The 21,827-nt window shown below is 34.0% G+C and overlaps 1 protein-coding gene across 1 annotated transcript in view; it reads left to right on the top strand.

Moving 5' to 3' along the window:
* Window positions 1-1,764: 1,764 nt before the first annotated feature.
* Window positions 1,765-21,827, top strand: part of LOC114119107 (protein dachsous) — a 122,423-nt gene continuing 102,360 nt past the window's right edge. Inside the window, exon 1 of the mRNA XM_050201223.1 lies at window positions 1,765-2,366. The gene's annotated coding sequence lies outside the window, so the exon portion shown is untranslated. The remainder of the gene's footprint in view (window positions 2,367-21,827) is intronic.

Raw genomic sequence — 21,827 nt, 5'->3', positions numbered from 1 at the left:
CTACATCTTTCAATCAAAACCGATATTAACTATAATGTTCTGGAGTACCTGCATCTACGTATAAATAATAAGTATATCTATTATAAGACATAAGTGTACCTACTTACACTAACCTACCTATACCCATCTACATATATTTATCATGCAGATACGAGGATGCGGAGAAATGATAATGCTCTTAAGTCATTAATCGATATTTATATGCACAATAAAGGAAACCATTCTCTCATCGAGTATTATATCTGTATTGAATATTTCGAAAATATCAAAACTAACAAATAATAACTATAAAACATAACAAATAACATATTGCTAAGTCTAGCACAAAAGCGGAAATAAGAAAATAATACAACATAATATTATTTACTATTATGCATTATATTATAAATTATAATATTACAAGAATGGTGGGTACCTATATATTGAATTAAAAACAAACGGAATTAAAACTGCAGTGCCGTTAATTTAAATGCGTTAGGTAATGACTTACTAACACTATGGATATTAAAAGTAATGTAAATTATGTTGACACCGGAGTTGACTGTATTTTCCATATGATACACCTCACTGTGTAGGAGAATTATTATGTATATAGTTAAATCGAGAAACTGAAAATACCGGTTAACCCGAAAATAGCTGCAGCGATGACATTGTTGAAAAATAATATGTTAATATTATTATATACGATGGTGTTAATAAATCAATGCAATTGATAATAAAAAAAAAATTAAAATAATAATTGGAGGTACTCGAAGTTTTTGTCCAATTTTGTGAAAACTTGATAGATGCATAATCGAATATAGCAAACTCCTTCGTCGATACCGTAAACACGCATGTAGTTGTTTTCCACGCTATACATTACGCGCTCAATGACAATAATTATGTTACTCTCTTGTCAAGACGGTCACGAATCACGATAGTCCGAACATTTTTTAATGTAACGACATCGGCCCCGGTGACGGACTCGAACACGTCCATCACACCGTCTGCGTTTTCTCCAGTCACAATTTAATAATCATAATAAATTATTAGCCACCTTATAAGATAATCACATTAATATAAATACAATTGGCCCAACTCACCATTTAGGATATTATTCTCTTACAGATGAAATTGGAGTACTTATATTATATTAATATAAAAAAATAAATAAGTAAATTGTTTTACATATTATTTTGTGATACAGTAAAAAAGTTAAATTTGAAAAATAATTTTATTAGATGTGATAATAAAATAAAATAATATTATGCTTATCATATACTCTGTCGTTGAACCGGAGGCTGCCAGACGCGCTAGGAAGACGATCGCATACGCGCGGGCGAAAGCCGAGTGAGGAGCACGGCCGAGCCGTCCGTCGCGCGGCGCGCACGCATTGAGCCGCACGCATGCGCGCCAGCCGATTCGGCATCGTTCTGATGCTCTCGGTCGGCCGCCGCCCGGTACACGCGGCGCACCGAGGAGCTGCTATTTTAGCAGCTCGTGCGCCCGACTCTCGGACTGCAGCGGCGGCTACGGAAAACCTGTTTCGCGCCGTCCTTGTCGGGTCGCCACGGTGCGGTCGACGTACCACACGGCGGCGGTACCCGCGATCCTTGTGGACGAAGGCGGCGCGCGCATCGCGGGCCCCGCGACACCCGAGAGGAGTTGGCCCGCGCGCGCACGCGCACGATCTCCGCATACGCATACTGAAGCACGCACGCCCAGGCGCGAGCACAGAGCCGCACTTGTGGCGAGCGCACAAAACGAGTTCTGGAGCCGACCGGGACCGAGTCAGTCACTGCACAACCGCCATACCGTACGTTCGGGCGTGCCCGCTTTTTTGTTATTTTTCTCTTGTGTTCCGCTTCCAAACCATTATAATATTATTTTATCCACTCGGCTTTCATCGTTGTGAATTGAAAATAGATTATAATATCTACGCATTTATATTGGTTAGCTGAGAGATCGCATATTATTAAATCATAATAATTCCGTTCCGACGTATCGTGTTTTCGTTTTTTTCGTGTGTGCGTGCGCGGTGTGTGTAGTGTTTTTTTTTTTAAAGGTTTTAATTTTGTTCATCCTACCTTGATGATCTATTTGTGTATGTGAAGTGCGTATACGCTGTGTGCGTGTCGTTACAACCGTTTTTTTTTTTTATAATTTTGCATATTTTTGTGATTTTTTACGGTGATATCATATCTCTATCGTTATATTCTCAGTGCGCCGAAAATTAAATTTGATCGCGTGTTGTTGTTAGTTTAGTAAGAATATTGTGCGGTCGAAATACACCGTACACTGTTGGATACTTACCACTATTTTTGGATTAATACAAATCTTACAACGACCCATCGTCGTCCCTTGGGAATCGATATTGCAGGACACAGGTACTTAAAACTTGACTAAACTTTCGTTGTCCCCGTCTCGTGTCTCTTAAATGAAATACAGCTACTGTATAGACAGTCATTCGTTATGATACATGTATATTCATTAAGTTTAGTTATAAACTGAGATATTGGTCTTAGTAATAGATTTGTTTTCGTTGTTAATTGCGAGTACTATAATATAATCGTAAAGGTCGATCACACGTGCGTTCAACAAATATTTGGATGAGGATGATGTCATAACGTATTTAGCTAACATATAGGTATATAAAGTGCACTTATACAATATAAATATCTTACTTATTTATGTGTATAATATGTAATAAAAGATGTTCCGTCCGGTAAAACTATGTACAATTTTTTCCCTTTCTAATAAATAAAACATAGAGGTCGCCGGTCGGAATTTATATTCAACTCACGTGTGTGCGTTAAAGTCTCTTGTAATATTTTATTACTTACTTCACTTGCGTTCAAGTCTCCCGAACGACGTTTTCGCACAACACTTTTCCCATACGCACGCACCGTGTGCTGTCGCAACATTATTAGATACAGCCGTGATTGTCTGGTGGTGAGAGGTGGCGGTGGTGGACGAAAATTCGTACCAGTTTTTTGATAATGCATGTGTGCTGTATATAATATCGGGATTCGGCGGACGTAAGCGAACGAGGCATGAAAAAAAAACTAAAAAAAAAAATAAAAGAAACCAAACCCAGTAAAATATTATTGAAAATATTTGCTCGTCTGTCTGTCACTCGTTCCCGTTTTAAGATTTATGTTATTACCGAATTCGGGTGGATGCGTCTGTCGCCGGTTCTTTGTATTTCTAATTATATTTTTGGCATAGAATAATATACCTCCTATCTATATGTATAGGTACGCATACGCGTAATGTAACTTTGTCACAGGGGCTAAACGAATATATTTTTTTCCGTTTTTATAATATTATATGTATTATACTGTCAGACTGTATACGTTTAAATAGAGGAACCCCTTCGCGCCTATACATTTTATTGCTTCTTTTGTCGGGCCTTTACTCATACTGCACAATACAATACACCCGACAACAGCACATTATCATTACTATTATTATGTAAAGGATATTTGTTTCCTCGCCGTCAAAGGGCCCCGCTTAGGTCGCCGGTGTAGTTGTATATATATTACATTACACAACTACAACAATATATTTTATGATATGTATAGGCACAAATACGTGTTGTGTTGAGTGTTGACACGTCGAACAGAACTTTGTAGATATTGTTAGGAAACCGCGTGAGAAATATCTGTTTTCACACTCCATTCATCCGTATGTATACACACGTTATATTATCCTAAAACCTATATATTATATTATTATATTACTGCCCCGCTGCCGTATTATTATGTCTGTTACTAAGCTGCAAAAAATCACGTGCCAGGCTTTTGATAGTCCTGCGTCCGTCACAAGTCCATTATACTCCCAGCATATTAAGTATATAAACATTATAAACAGCAATAAAAAACGTAGGCAGTGGCACTAGGCTAACCCCCTTAATAATATTAATTAAATATATAAGTATTTAATTGTTAATAAAAAATATTTTCAAAAATTTCTAACGTTTTAAGCCCTCACTTGAAAATTTTCCTGTTTGCATTACTGGATTAAGGCCGTTTGACGATGTATTCATATACATTTTAATTGTTATGACCGCCAGTGATAGACAACAATATATAAACGCGATGAGGTGTGTGTGTGTATGCATGTGTTGTTCAATTGTTATATATCCTGTCAAACGTCAATATATAACGGTGTCTCGTTAAAATCTTAATAGTTTACTTAAAATGTAAATAAAACCGTGTAAGTATACCTATGTATTGTATTTTATTTCTGATGATATACTCGAACCCTTCGAAAAAGGTGTAACCGGAAAACTGTTGACCACGTCAACGTGTCATCAAGCGCGAGTTGGTCGTACACAAAAACGTGTATGCATGTTTAGTATATAATATATATGGGTACCAATACTAAGTTAGTTTATCCTGTGTGATATGTTTTGTTTCGTTTTAATTTTTTAAGAGATACAAAACTATTTTATGTTAATTTGTAGTAGACCGGCTATTATTTTACATTCGAATGGTCAGGTTATTCGTTCAGCCTACTCACCAATCGAATATTCTATATGTACAGATAATTATGGTACATTTCCATAAATCCGAGTCGTGCATGTTGTTTTATGCGACACAAATACCGGTGCAAGGGGGCTTGAAGACCTGAGAGAGTTAAAGAAATAAAGAGAGTGATGATGAGTGGGTGGGGTGGGAGAGTGAAAGAAACAGACTCCCTATCTACCTGACATATCTGATCGATTAACGTTGCATTTTGGTGTTCGTGGGGATATATAATATTGGTTTTTATAAAACGAACAAAAATATAATAAGAATAAATAACCCTTAGTATAAAACACAGACTGTCTGTAATTATAAAATTATTCAAATCGTTCGTCGTCGTTTTGTTCATTTGTTTCTAACAATTTCAAAGTAGTTTCCAGATTTCTACTAAATTATATATTATTTTGAACGTATTCGTAAGATTTCTTTTAATTTATTTTTCGTTTCTGCTAGAAGCTTGTAGTGAAGTTAGATGCACCGCGTAGACTCGAAATATTCAACTCACGTAGTCCGCTTGTGTATGCGTACACACAGTACACACACATATCACATATAATAAAAAAATAATAATAATCTGTGGATATTAAAAAAGAGCTGCATCGTTGCGAGATAAACGCGATGAGAGGAGACCTACTTGCTTCCATAATAAACACCACTCATTTCTAGGTTTTATTAACTCGTTATGTATGTGAAATTCCATCTTTTAAAACAAGTGTTATGTGTCTCGTTGCACAAATATCGGTTATTCCTTTTTTTCTATTTTCTCGTAGGATGCAACGAGAGTTGTAAAATATCCATATTTATACACAATAATCTTACATAATAGCTGGTATAAACATAAATGATATTGTCTGGTGATAGAAACAATGTTTGCTTGTTGACTTACGGCGGGAACAAACATTGGGAGTAGTTGAATACTTACATGTATTCTATAGGTGCAATAAAATCTTTACTTAACTTCAAAGGACGTTTGCCGACTCGCAGGTAGATTGGGTGCATCGTATAGGTTATATATATAGGTAACAAGTGGACTTCAAAGACCGTACGTGCCGAATTTCGTTCAAAAATGCCTATAACCCTCGGGTATTGTAAAACATTGCACGTCAATAAACGCATACTGCCCGGGACTACGGGGTACATATTATAATACTTTGTTCTGAGACGTTTACAATTTTATAATAACCAAAAAAAAGAAACTCGCACATAGGTACACCTACTTTACAGAATCACCGTCGAGTGTCATTCGATGAACATAGATTAATGGCCATCTCTGTTGCTGTTAGCATTATTTATTAACGTATATAAGATAAATGAAAAAAAAATGTTCCGTTATATTTCCAACGGCACATTTGAAGATATTTAAAGGCAGGGATATAATGTAATAATGGTTTGATGTTTTATTATATAATCGTGTTTAATCCTCAGAAACATTTTGTCTAAGAATGAAACTTGACATTTTATATTTATTATTAGCTAGGTATATATTCTTTAGGTTTTCGATACTGAAAAGAGAAATGTACCTTATTGGTAACAATGATGTATTTTCTTTTTCAGTGTGAATTTTTCCAAGAAATTTGTTGAATTTAAATTGTTGAATAAATCTATCTATTATTCTATACATTACCTATACAAATTGAAATAATCAAACACGTTATTTTAGAAATATTTTGAAAATGTGATTTTTAGATTTTGTCTGAGCGTAGGAGAAATAAATATAGAAAAGAGTTAATCGAAAAAATATAATCAAGCGTGGTTTGAATACTAATACACTAATAATAGCTTTTCCATATTTTTGCAATTATTACTGTATATTATTAATATTTTTTTTTTTTAAATGCAATTCATTTAACATTTTGATCGATTTTCATGAATCATGACAAATATTTTAAATTTTTTTTATGTAAAAGATATAAATAGTAAGCGACTTACGTTTTAGTTAGGTGATATAAATATTACATGTCTACATTATTTTTTTGTTAAATTCGTAAACGTCATTAATTTTCGTATGATGTAGCAGAATTAAAAAATAAGTTATCGTCGTAGATATAGAACCTATACCTGTCCTATCTATCTGCCATATTTTACTAATTTTAAAAACAAAAAAAAATAAATATTTTTTCAACTATTTTTAGGCACTATTATAACAACTGTAATTTGTGTTAACACGATAATGACGAGTTAATGAAAACGGAGACAATACACAGTTCTCACAGAAATTATCTCCGTCTGTCATTCGTGCATGCCACGAACGAAATACGTTTGTATATATCATTTATCCTTCGGAAATACACTAATGCTTTATAAGTGCTATTATACACATATTTCGTGTCGTACCTTTCTCAAGTAGAAAAAAAATAGTACATAAGCCCGCGATAATGAGTACCTCTAATCGCATTTTCTTCTAAAATTCGTTCGGCCCACTGCTTGAGACTACCGTAGCACGAATATAATGTATCTTCTATGTATATAATTTGATATGTATTCCTATTATACCAGTATTGTGTCATATTCTTAATACGTCGTAACTGCCTAAATGTACTCGCGTCTCTTTGATATATCCCGTAGGCGCCGTAGTTTCTGGCACTTATATCTATAAAGTATACACGTATATTTATACATTATATTCAATTTCAAAGTAAATTTCGATTTTTATTGTTATTGTTGTTGTTATTATTACTATTATTATTTAAGGCGCCAATCGACCCTTCACTGATGTCTATTAATTTTTGTTAACAGTACGCAAGATGTGTTTGTACGTATGTATATACCGCGGATTTTTTCTTTTTCTCTTACCGAATCTCATCGTCTCCTGCTGACTTTGCCAAACCACCCCATATAATACACATCGCACAATATAAATATTATATTAAATATATATATATATATATATTGTCATCCCCGAGCTCTCTCACATTGTAATCTGGTCCACGCATTCACGCACGCGCACGATCACCACAAACGCGCACTATATACTACGTTGCTGCAGTATAGGTTTATATATATATATATTATATACATGCCCGAGCTCATAATATAATAGATCCCGTGTATACGTTGAGATGATTTATGATTGCCGATGCCCCGGAACGCCCCGGGCTTCAAATTCGAATGGATCCCTCTCGCGGTCGTCGTATTCGTGTGTGTATATACCTACGTATACCTATAATATAGACTTTTGTCCGGTGTGGGTGAACCGAGGGTGGTGCGATGGTTGAGGCGCATCGACGACGGCGACCAAATAACGATTTAATGATGATGATGGTGGTGATGATGATGATGATAATGATGATGACGAATAAGAACTGCGCCGTGTCTGTAGAGCAATTATTATTATTATTACTGTTACCGGCGGCGGCGCGACAAACGGGTCGGTCGTCCGTCGCATCTCCTTCTCATCTCGTGCTCCAGCACCAGCAGCATCCATTAATAATGCGTGCTATTCGAAAATATAATATTCGCGTTGTACGCGACCTCGGTACTTAAAACATCGTAAAAAGTACGTTCTTTTCTCGCGCTGAAACAAAATTTGCCCTCTTGTATTATAGGTAGGTATCGCTTTTTGTTGTTCTCACTATACGAAAATTTGTATTTATCCGCATTTTATTTAGATCTTATTTAGTGATCCAATAGTTTGATATCACTCACTTCAAGACCTTTATTATTGTTTTTATAGGATTCAATAGAAAAACGGTAGCAACGGTTACCAGTTCCACCGTAGTACCTATATATATATGATAAGATATCGGAGTATGTACGAGAGTGTACACTCGCACATTCGTGTTGTCTCGGTCACAAATCTCATTAACTGCAGCAAGACGACAATTCCGTGTACGAGTATAATATTATCAATAATTAAAATGTATAATATAGTGAGTGTGCGTGTAAAAGCAAATATCATTGTTGTCGTCGTTGTATCGTGTGTTTGAAATATTATCGAAAGACCACGGCGCGATAAAAAGCTTAATTTCAGCGGCAAGTACGTGCGATAAAACCGACAGTATACAATGCGTTTTTTTATGGACTAACTAAATTTATTTTTAAATATTATTTTTATTATTATATATTATTGTATCTTTTGAAGAACACCGTGTGTAACACGTCAATCTCTCAGTTCACTGTACACTATATACCATATACGTGTACACAATTTGTATACGGACAAGGCGTACTATAACCTCGGGGGCCCCATGTGTAATGCGCGCTTATCGTCATCTCAGTGCTGCCGTGTCCGCGCGCCTCGGCATCTATGGTGCACTGCTGATGTAGCCTCCGACGACGCCAAAAATCATATTATATATTATAAACTGGAAAACGATATCGCTGGAGAACACGAACGTCGACTCGACTCCTTGTGTTCCACTGAATATCGGTAAAACCACTTGAAAAAAAAATCGGCATATACACCTTTAGGATATATTATTCATATTATTCAATATTCATACCTAATAATTAATAACATATATTATATCGGCCTGCAGTATGATTCGTTTTATCTGTAAACCGTTTAAACATTAATATATTATTGTACTATTATATTCAGCAGACATTATGTAATAAATATTAGACTATTAAAAACATTGAAGGAAGTTTAAAACTTAAATTGCTTTTTTTTTTGTATTAATATTAAAATGATAACTACAATTTCAAATTTCAAATTTTAAATAAATATACATTTTTACGTGTCATCAATATATTTATTCATAATATACTGCAGAATGATGTATATAGATACGGCATTCTACTGATTATTTTATTTTTTGCTTTTTAACGTTTACAATAATTATTATTTAAAAATAAAATAAAAATATATTATTTTATACCAATTAATAATATTTACGATAGTTAACGAATAAAAAAGTAATACATACACACGTTCTACAGATAACAAAAGTCTAAACAATTGTGTATATGTTCACGATCTTCCAACTAAATATATATACATAAATGTGAATGTATACATATTTAAAAAAAAACTCGTGCTATAAACAATTAAGTATTATAATATATCAAACATTTTATTACGTTCGCTAATGTTATTATTTTATGATCAAAATATTATTTACTTCAATATAATTATTTTATTAGTTGTGGAAAAATGATACCCGAAAACGTAATATATATTTTACGACGATGCATTAGGCGTGTAAGAACCATTAAGGATAAAATTAAATCATTTTTTTTTTTTAGAATCATTTTGTGCATTGTATTAATAATTATACGTTTTTTGTGTATAAACTAAATGCGCATGTACATATTATAGTATAATAGAGTATATTATAGACAGTGTGTTGTAAATAGATAGGTGCCGCAGCTACTTAGGTACACCGCACTTTGAATATCGTCGATTTAATTTGTACACAGTATCATATCATTTCAGAAATGAAAATCAATTATAAATTATAATCGATAAAATATTTCTAAGGTCAGGTTACAATATGTATAAATATTATATTATCATACATTGAGATATATACACACATATTATTCAGGTACATTTGTCTGGAATATTACGCGAGGCGAATAATAATAATAATAATAGTTTAATAATAAACTGTATAATTAACATTTTCAATAATCGAGAATCTCGTTTTGAATTTTTATATCATAATATATAATATATAGGAACGCGTACACCGCTTTATAATATGTAAGCATATATTATATTTTATAATATAATAGCGTTCTGAATTTTTTTCTTTTTTTTTACTTATTTTTATCGATACCATTATCATAATATCATAACATTATATCGTATTAATATTGCTATTACGCGGCGCGCATTGTCGTTTGTACTTTTTACGTTTTGAGTGATATCGTATATTAGATATAGGTACACAATCATTTATATTTAAAAATATGAAAAATCGCTGCGGCTCCGTGATTAATCGCGTTCGTATATACCTACACATATCCTACCTCCAGACCTCCTATACCAGCTGCAGTGTGTTCGGTATACGATTACATGTGATGTTCGTCGATGCACCGCATGCCCAAGCGACTTCTGGGATTCGTAGACACACGGTCATATTATAATCATAGGTACCTGCCTGCCTAGCTGCTATATTATTGTTGGACATATTATGCGTGCACAATATAATATTGTAATATATCGTATAGACGTGTGTTAAATACGGAATTCAGGCGTTTCGCCCGAACACTAATATTATAATAACAATTTCGATCTGTGTATAGGTATGCGTGTGTATGTGTGTGTGTGTGTGTGTGTGTGTGTGTGTGTGTGTGTGTGTGTGTGTGTGTGTGTGTGTGTGTGTGCGCGCATAATAATAATAATATATTCGTTTAGGTTTTCGTGTTTGTACAAATAACATATTATACATATTATTCACCGCAGCGCGCTCGTTAGCTCCTCGAACACAATATAATATTGTATATTATAATATACGACAGATTCCGTCTTCTGGTTTAGAGCGGTGCGCCTACTAACGGGGAAAAATGAAAGAAAGAAAGAAAACACTCCCGTAAAAGCACATATATATTTTACGAACGTGAAACCGTGGATAATTGCGCTCTGGTTAGTCGAACAGATACGGACCTGCAGTCTATATGGTCGTATTAATATTATTATTATTTATTATGTATACCGAATACTATATAATAATACAGAAGATGGACGCAACGCGAGACGAGATATAAATTATTATCATTATTGTCATGAGCACTGAACTTATAGTGCACGTTGGCGAGACAGTGTAAACTGTAAATGACATAATACCTATTTATGTAATACTATTATCGCAGTATATAAGTATATTATAAACGACATGTTCAATATTTTTCGTTAAATTATTACAGGTGGATTATCGATACAATATTATACATTTATACCTATGTCTCATATATATTATTTAATAAACTATACTATACAGTATTGTTAAAAAAATAAAAATTGCATTCTTTCCCGTGATGCCGTAGCGTCGACACAATATAACTATATACTGATTGAAAAAAAATACGACGGGGATGGTTAGGTGCCATGCTGTGCAGTGTGGTAATATAATATAATATGTATACAGTTGAGCCGATTATAATGAAGATAAATCGTCAGCCAATTTATATATATATCGTAGAATCGGATGTCCGGGAGACCCACGGGTATGTAATGTGCGTATATTTCGTTATTATATTGTAATGCTCATATTATAAATTGTATATAAATATATAAGTGTCCGTGGGACGAGGTGACAAACTTGTGGTGAACTGGCTAAACTTGGCTGGTGTCCATGTAGGTTCTACGCGTGTCCCATATATGCAACGTGATTTTTTTAAGGAAAAATTTTGATTTTTTTACAAATCGAAATCGAACACGCGTTAACATAAATAATTAAACACATACACGCGCATGCAATATACATTTTTATCGAATATAACGAGACGCTTATTAGAATATTCGATTGATATATTATACATATATTATACTCATATGTACATATATATGAAATATTATAATACTCGACGAGTACCTACGCGAATAATTATGATTATACGTCTACGGCAGTGGTACATTTACAAATTTTATTTCACTAGATATGTGTGTTTGTGTGTGTGTGTGCACGTGTATTTGACGTACAGCCGGCGACTTTACATATTATTATTATTATTATTATTATTGCCTACACGCGTATACCAATTTGTTACGTCTAATGATTTTTTTTTCATGTGACGACCGAAATACGCGAATTTATATCTACCTATACATTATATAGCTATATTTGGTATACGATGATAATGATGTACTAACTATATTATAATATTTTATTATATATTCGTAGACACAAATTATTTTTATTATTACTATTATTATTACGCGCCAGACGCGTATACCTATATATTATACACTAATACATTTTGTATATTTTATTGCATAATATTATCGCGTTAGGTTCTTCTCGACAAATCGAGTGTCCGTCTAATAAACAAAACATTATTCAACCATATTTATAAAATTTATGATAATATAGTCGACTGGTACTACACCAAAAAATTATTGTATTATTATGCAGAAGTGTTTATAATATATATAATATAATGCTCGGTTATAATAATAATAATACATCCGTTTAGCTTAATATATTATACACTATGTTGTGTGTTTTTTTTATTTTTATTAACAACACGTAACAAATTTAACTAATTCACAGATTTATAAAATGTATATTATATACATTATACATAGATAATACCTAGGAATATATAGTATCATCTACATTATTTTATATATATGAAAACACTTATAAGTGCCTAAAACAACTAAAGAACTTGTAATATTCTTACAGTAAAATTATAACAAATATATATATATTATAATTTATAACATTCAATAGCAGTGGTAATGAATTTTTCCGCGATTAAATCATTAAACAAAAAAAAATACAATAAAAACCATTTTCCAGACGTTACGCTCAATAACTTAAATTAATTTTCTAATAAAAGTTTATGGTGATGTCACTGTGTACCGCTTCGATTAAAATCTTAATGGTTATTGTCCTAATTCAACGTTTCCGTTTATTTGCTACGATGTGATGATAAAAGAGGAGAAAAAACAGTCGGTGTGCGAGTAGTCATGATTTTACTATTAGATTTACACGTTTTTGTCTATTACGCTTTCTATGTACAAATATACATATAATATAGATGATAAACACGCCATAATAATACGTTACAACTTATAATACTATATATTATTACGTTTTTCTCGGGAATCTCGCGCGCACGGGGTTGACAAAAAGCGATTATTTTTTTCCCTCACATTTCTTTACATTTTTTTTTTTTGTCAAACGCCTACGTGGTGTAGTATATATATATATAAATAGTATTTATTCTTACCCAGCATCACTTAGTGTTTCAATGACCTTATCCAATAGTCTTACCATCTACACACACACACACACACACATACACATTGTAATCTGCCGGAATCATCTTTAGTTAGTGTAATACGTACCAACATATGTAGTTATATATAATATATATATATGTATATATCTGTGTGTACAAGTAGTATATTTTCCCTCGATACCGATAAACGCATAAAACGCACAACCTCTTCGAGAACATTAAACTTTATTAACCATCATATATACATATATATATATTTATATATGTGTGGATGTGTGTTGTGTGTGTAGAGACGGGATACCAGAACTGTCTATGTGTATATAGGTACCTACGAGAAACTTTTTATATCACTCGGGTATATAAAGTGTGTGCGTATTGTAAACATAATATAATCACGTCATTGCCGTATGTTCTATCTCTCGCGTACGATCTATACGAGGCGATATCCTTCGTCCTACGTCCCGAACGATCAAACAATGTATAAAAAAATATATTGCAGCGCATATTATATATATAAATGTGTGTGTGTGTTTGTGTTTAAAATAATATATCCGTAAATAAATAAAATAATTACGCCATGTAACAAAACAATACAACGGATGCTTCATTATTATTTCTTTATATATACACCCTAAAATTTCGCGGCCTCGTAAACATTTTCGCGTCTCTCCGATGCGACGGCGTGCGGTCATTCCACGAATTCGCGCTAAAACCTGTTTTCAATGTGTGTATGTGTGTGTGTGTGAGTGTGTACGCCAATACACCTTATGTTATAATACATTTTTTCGGTATATACACATTTATATATATATATAACAGTATAATATACCGCTGCGTTGTTTCGCGTCAATCGCAGTGTGAGCGCCCGACGATTTCGTATCACATAACTACAAAAAACGCGTTAAAGTCTCTTTGCGAACCTGCGCCAACACTACGGACAATGTGTATATAAACATAATACGTATATAATAACTTATATTGTGTATACATATAAACGTGTAAAATATCACTCACGTTACACTCTAACAAAATATGCTTAATAATTTGTATTTATTTATTGATAAGATTTATATACATATACAATATAGCGGTATTGTTATTGTTGTCGCGCTATATAAATCTATTTACTCGTAATATAAAATTCGTGGTATGTACTGAGGAATAGATTAGGTACTTATAAGGTCTATTCATATGAAAAAAATATTAAATACGCGATCCCGCGGCATTTACCTACATTATTATAACGATTTTGTCTACTGTCTATACATATCTATATTATAAGTGTACGTATCAAATTTACCGATATTCGTGAAACGACAAGGGAGCGTATATTGTTAAAAAACATAGATATCTATACTTTTCTTTTTGATCCTATATATGTGCGCGGTGCAGGTGTGTATGGGTTATTTCACCCTCATCTATATATGTAGGCTATGATGAAGCCGTTTGTCGATTATCTAATATCTGCCGTGTGGTAGTTTTTACCCTCTCGATCTTATCGGATTAAACGCACGTCCGTATAATAGATTGTGCGTCTCCATATAATACTATATATATATATATTCATTATGATAGGTACATATTCTACTTAAAAAAAATGTAGGTCGCATTTTTTTTACTCTATTCGCTCATACAGAAAAGATCAGCCTGCACCATTGCCGTCACCGTCATCACCACTGCAGTGGAGGCCCCGTGTTTCGCGCGTGTAAAATAAAAACGAAAGAATGTAGAACGGGTAAAAATATAGAATTAAAAAAAAATAATAATAATAATCAAAATCAAATATATATACCACGATATAACACGATAGGTAGGTATATAACACGGATAGGTATGTATGTATATATATAGAAATATATACATACGATTCCTACTCGCAGATACAACATGATGAGCGTGTGTCTGTGCAGTGTAATGCCATTCAGAGTAAAACGCATAATATACTATGTGATACACTTGTGTGCGTGCAGCGGTCGTATATATTTGTGTGTGTGTGCGCGCGCGCGCCAGTTGGACGGCTCTGCGCGCAGATCACCGGGCTCGCGCTCGCGTACGGAAACCGGTTACGCGGTAAAAGTTAATTAACTTTGTACGCGTATTATTATTATACACGTATGCGTGTGTGTGTGTGTGTGTGTGTGAGCGCGCGCTCTCGTACGCACTCGCAAAGAGATATTTATAATATTTCGTTCGAGTTAATTTTTGCCGCGTCCCAGTTCAAATTTTTTATTTTTTTTTATCGTTTATATTATCTCGTAAATTGCTTTTCGTTTTTCGTTTCGTCCTTCCCCCCGCGCATAAGCGCGTACTACCCAATAAATATATATATAATATATGATGCGCATTATATTATTATTATGTACATCTTCCGGACGGGGAACACAATAAAATAATAACCTCATCGGCGTACAATAGTTTATAATATATATAATATAAAAGTACGCGTTCGTTACGCGCTCGGTAATACGTACTCGCGGTGAAGTCCGTACACATTTTATGTATTAGGTATACGCGCACAAGAGGAAACTTATATATTATTATGTGTGCGTCTGTGTGTGCGACTTCTGCATCAGGTTTGATCGCACATTTTTACTCTTTTTTTCTTTCTTTCTTTTCGTCCAATATTCGGTGGGAGCGGCGGCGGCAATATTATACATACCCTCGGCGATGTTGGTGGCGATGACTAGTTTTCTCACACGCACTGCAACTGACACACACACACACACCACATGCGCACACACCGCACAAGAATTTTTCACGTGACGATTTGTATCAATTAACCGGTCATTAGGGCGCGAGGAAAACCGTATATATATACGCTGCAGTTGATGTTGCTGCTACTACTCTCTAATGCTGCAGCGTGAGTGCGGATTCGATGGGAGAAAAAAGGGTTATTAAATAGCGATTTGTAGGGACGACGACGAACTACGTCGACGACGACGACGATGACTGAAGAAAGAAATACATAATAATACATATTATATAGTAATGAATAAAAATTCCAGAATTCTTTTGTCGAATACACATAATAATCGTGTGTGTGTGTGTGTGTGTGTACGGTGGCATCCATTATGTCCGCCGCCGCAACAGCAGCCGTGGTCCGTCCCGAAATGTATATAGTAAACTATTAAAACAGATTACCGTGCACACTTAGTACATAATATCCACACACGCAGACATTACATATCAGCTGCAGCATAATGTAATAATACGTGCATGTTTATTTATGTGTGTCTGTAATGTGTATGTGTGTTTTATTATATAATATGAAAAATAAAAATTATTCGTATTTTTTCGACGTGGACTGCGGGTAGGTCTGAGATATAATTTCTATATTTTATTAAACCATATTGTATAAAATACAGCACACATAAACATGGTTATGTTTTTTTATTAATATAAGTACGTAAATGATGAGTCTTACTGCGAGGCCTCCGCTACCATTAGTATAAAAGGTGCGATATGACGTAGTACAAGTACACGAACATTAATGTTCATGTACAAGTATTATACGGGGTTAGCCAATTTTCAGGGCGCGATGGTCGCTGTAGTATAAATTTGGCTCGGAGGGGTAAAACCACGTGCATATATTTCTTTTTATTGTTCATATTATATAGCTGGTTTTTATAATCTTATTCTAAACATAAAGTATTTAATTTCGGTTTTCCATATGCACAATTTCGTAACATAAAATGTAGATATGTATAAATATTATTGTAAATAATTAAATATTGAAATATTATCTTTCTGTGTGTTTAATAATTCGAGAGCCACCAAACTGTTGTTGTGAAGAGACAATAGAGCCGCGGGATGAAAAAATTTGAAATACCTCTGTACCATGTTATTATGTGAATATGTATAAAGTAAAGAAGTGTATAGATCGTAGGTATTGATACTGTGGCGTGCACCGTAGTTTACCGACGCGAGTGTTCGTCGTGTTTATCGTTCGAATTTTATATTTTATGAAAACGTTATTGTTATGTTATTGTTTAATTTTGCTTCATAACAATCCCTCAACCCTACCGGCACACCACCAGTCGCACACGCATACACCGCCATTATATACTTTTATAGATAACGCACTTGTCACGGAAGTATACCTACAAAACAGTAAACCCCGACCCTCGCACGTCGCACCACCTTGGACCGTGGTACTACCGACGTGAGCTGCGCTACTACAACTGTTCTAGCCGTAGCTGAACTGCGATGCTGGATGCTGGAGAGGGGGGTTTCGTTCTCTAAGAATTGGTAAAGCAGCCCCGCGAGAATATAGGATAATGCGCGCGATATAACTATATAACAACGAATATAATAACAATAACAACAACGTTATTGTTATTGTTGTATTTTGTATTGGTCCGTCGTTGTACATCACGAGTGTTTCGATATTATTTTTATAGTATCCATGTATAGGACACGCGGGTCCTGAGATATTTCGAGTGGTATTATATATTATTTTATATTGTAGTACGCATAATAATATATTATAAATTGTGCATATGGGGTTGACGTTTGTACATAATGTTATGAATTTATGATATATGATGGGTACATATAAATATATTTATATAATAATCATAACTGACATTCTAATGCTAACGATATAATATTTCGCTGCTTGTATTTATAATATATAATAATACAATGAAACTCCCATTTAACGAAGTACTTTTGAGAACCATAACTAAATTAGTTTGAGAATATTGTTCTATTCGAGTTAAACACTTTACTGCAGAGAAGATGACACCGTAAAGGAGGTTCCCGCATGTTCACAATCAATCGAAATCTTATATTTTTATTTTTTAATATTTCAACAGTACTCTGTTGGTAAAATTGTACAAACGTTTTGTATTGGTAGGATAATATAATATGATATAAATATCGTCTTACGCATTCGCAAGAAGCATTCCGAACCGTCGGAATATTATAACGAGACAGTTTTAAAACAAAATTAATATGCGCTTTGAATATTAAAATGGTAGTAACTAGTATAATATATTTAAAGGTCACAAGACATGCTACTTCTGTATATAAGCTATGTGGTTCGTTTTATACAATCTTGCATTGTGTTCGAATTAAAAATTGCATTACTGAATATGGCCAGTTATAATTTCCCATTATTCAAATTTATTACGAATAGCTATAACTGGATAAGTTATATTAGGTACAAGTGTGTGTATATAATAACGAATATATATTGGTAAAACGTCGTATGTGTACCCGGGGCGAATTGCTGACTGATTTAAATAAAAACATTAATATTTCTATCATTGATAATCATAACGAGAGCAAAATCGCGTTGGATATAATAATATATATTATTCAAAATGGCGAGCGCGTACTGCAGTGATACTCTATATAATATATACACGTCGCAGTATCCATATTATCGCATATATTATATATATATATATATATATATATATATATATATATATATAAATGTATTATATGTGTACGTACGAATGAGCTGTTTATCGGGAGCCTACGTCGTTTGCGTTCACACACCTCGGGGGCCCTCTTGTCGTCGTTAAAAAATACACCCTTCAAGATCCGGAAATTATTCCGCTAAACAAAAAAGAAATATTTCTGCGCCACAGAACAACCACGTCGTTTTTTTTATGTATACTATACAACTCGTGTACCTACTAAATGGGTAAACGTGGTAACCGGCCTTTAACAACCCTCCGAATAGTAGTGGCACCGAAACATAAGGCGTGTGTGTGACTGCGTATGATTGCGTGAGTACGTACTACGTATAATATTATGTATATTGTATACCGAGTGATTTGCAAAAAATGTTCAGACAATGCGTGACCGTGTATAAAGTGCAGGTGCTCGCATCACGGACCCTTGCACATGGACCCGGGGAGGTTTATTACGAATTTCTTTGGCGATCGTCCTGTACACATGTACATATTGTTAGGATATACGCGACCTTGAAGGGTAGTACACCCCGACACCAGCCGTCAGCTTCTCGTGCAGGCGGGATCAATTAAATATGGCTACCTATATATATACAATACTTGGCGTGGTCTTAAGAACGCCGAAAGAGAAAACGTATATTCAATAATAATGCATCCCTATTTTTGTTTTACCGGAGAGGCCGACCGGCGCGAAAAGGATAGTCGAAAATCGTTTTTTTTTTGTGCACCGCCCGCCCGCGCACGCATATTATATAGTAAGTACGTCTAGCTATATCCACGTGAACGACAGAGATTTAGATGGAAAGAGAAAAAACTCCGACCCGATCTAATAACTGCGTCAGTTTATAAGTAGGTATAGATATACGTTATAGGAACGCGAGTGTTCTGCCGTTAGGTGTATAACGAGACCCGCGTATACTATACGTTGTAATTATTATATTATATTATTTTTATTATGTTTTACTGTTTAAGAGAAAGAAAAAAAGGGATGATGAAACCTAAATAAACCTACCCAAATAGGTATATAACTAGGTATAAAACTATTCACATCAGCGATCGTGTTTACGAGTAATTTTTCATGTTATGTTGATCGTTTACTCTATACGGTCGACCTCCTCCGCCAATACCACATATATAGGTTGAAAATAATAATTGCACTAACAACTTAAACTAACCGGTGTATATAATATTATACACAAGTATAAATGACTTAGAAAAGATTATGATGGCCGTATTGTATTTTTTTTATAAAATATTTCATAACGGTTTTTTATTTTATGACGAATTCGCTTTTAATTAATCTCGGTTTCATTTAATCAAAACTATCACGATTTCTTCGAGTGTTATAATATTACGGTAAAGAATTTGATACCATAAAAATATTTATTAAAAATTATTAAATTAATTAAGCTAACTTCTTGGTGAAAACAATTTTTCGTTTGTGTAATTTACAAAAAAATATTAAACTAGATGTTTGAGTTTATACATTTATTTAAATTATTAAAGAATTTATAATGATTGACATTTATTTTATAATTTTTCCTCAAGTATAATATATGTAATTGAGTTATTGAATATTATTTTTTTGGTTGTTAACACTTCACGTGAAATGAAAAACATTTACTCAGCTGTATAGGATTTCAACTACTGTATTTAAAATACAATTTACCAGAAGTCTCTAGCCCTATTTATTATTTATTTATTTTTAAATCATTTGTTTGATATATTAACATTTGTGTTGCACTCCATATAATAAACGCACAATGTTACAGAATGAGGTATCTTGTAATCGTGTGTATATATACGTATCGCCGCTACAGCCAACGGGTATAATGGTATACGCACACACGAAACCGTTTAATATTATTATTATCTTTTCAATACGGTTGCAGCGGTTACCGTTTATGATATTATATTATTTGATATACTTACTGGTTTTTGACGATAATAATTCGGTCGGGCGCTTGTTTATATTTGTACGTAATATAATATAGCTGTGCATACTTTTTGCGACTCGCAGCGGAAGCCTGTTTATACGACGTATTTGGGTGTAATGGTGAAAAAATGAAATAATAGAAAACGTAGGTATATATAATATACATATACTATGTACGATTTCGAAATAGATTTCCGGTCAATCGTCGGACGTTAAAATATTATTATATGTAAAAATACACGACGAGAGCGCGATCCGGGGGCCGTATACTATATGAGCACCTCGACGGTTCGGGGTTCGTACACTCATATACGCATAATATATAGAAGACGACGGTGCCGTGCGTGGTATTGCCGTGGCGCGGGGTCGTCGGGCTCAAAAATGTCTTTCGTTTACCGACAAATCTCCATAACAATTAGCATAGGATTTACATTTATCTTCGAGTTCATAAATCATTGCGATAAACTCATTGCTCGTGGCACAATGCGCATACGGCGTTATATATACACACACACACATACATATATATAATATATACAATATATAAAATAGTATAGCTATATGCCCACCTAAATTATTGCGTTTCCGTATGTGTATAATTTAGTATTTTTAATCGAAACGGCCGGGCATCCGACACTGCCGCTGTCCAGTTATCGTGACCGCTCTTTTGTGCGATACAAATAATATTTACTCTCCTCGCGAGCGGCACACGAAAATCCGCATCGTCGAATAACGAAAATCAAAAATTTGTCTCGTCATTTTCCCGTTTGGTTTCTAGTCGTTATACCGTATAGGTTGTACGCACCACGCGTGTATAATATACGCATAGAATACACCGATAAGTGATGATGTTGTACATCGTATCCTTCGCCGACATACTGCACACATATAATATTATAATATATAGCGTATGGATATAGTGGACTGAGCTCGTACCCCGCGGTATTGCGGTCTATATTATAATATAACAATAATGTGTACGTCCTATATACATACATACAACGACTGCAGCAACATTCAATATTTCAATCGATCGTATATACGTGTACGTAATATGTAAGTGTGCGTGTGCGTGTATGTGTGTGTGTGTGTGTAATAATA

Source organism: Aphis gossypii, chromosome 2, assembly GCF_020184175.1.
Source record: "Aphis gossypii isolate Hap1 chromosome 2, ASM2018417v2, whole genome shotgun sequence".
In the NCBI taxonomy this organism is placed as follows: domain Eukaryota; kingdom Metazoa; phylum Arthropoda; class Insecta; order Hemiptera; family Aphididae; genus Aphis; species Aphis gossypii.
The sequence above is the reverse complement of the archived record's forward strand: the minus strand, read 5'-3'. Positions and strand labels throughout refer to the sequence as shown.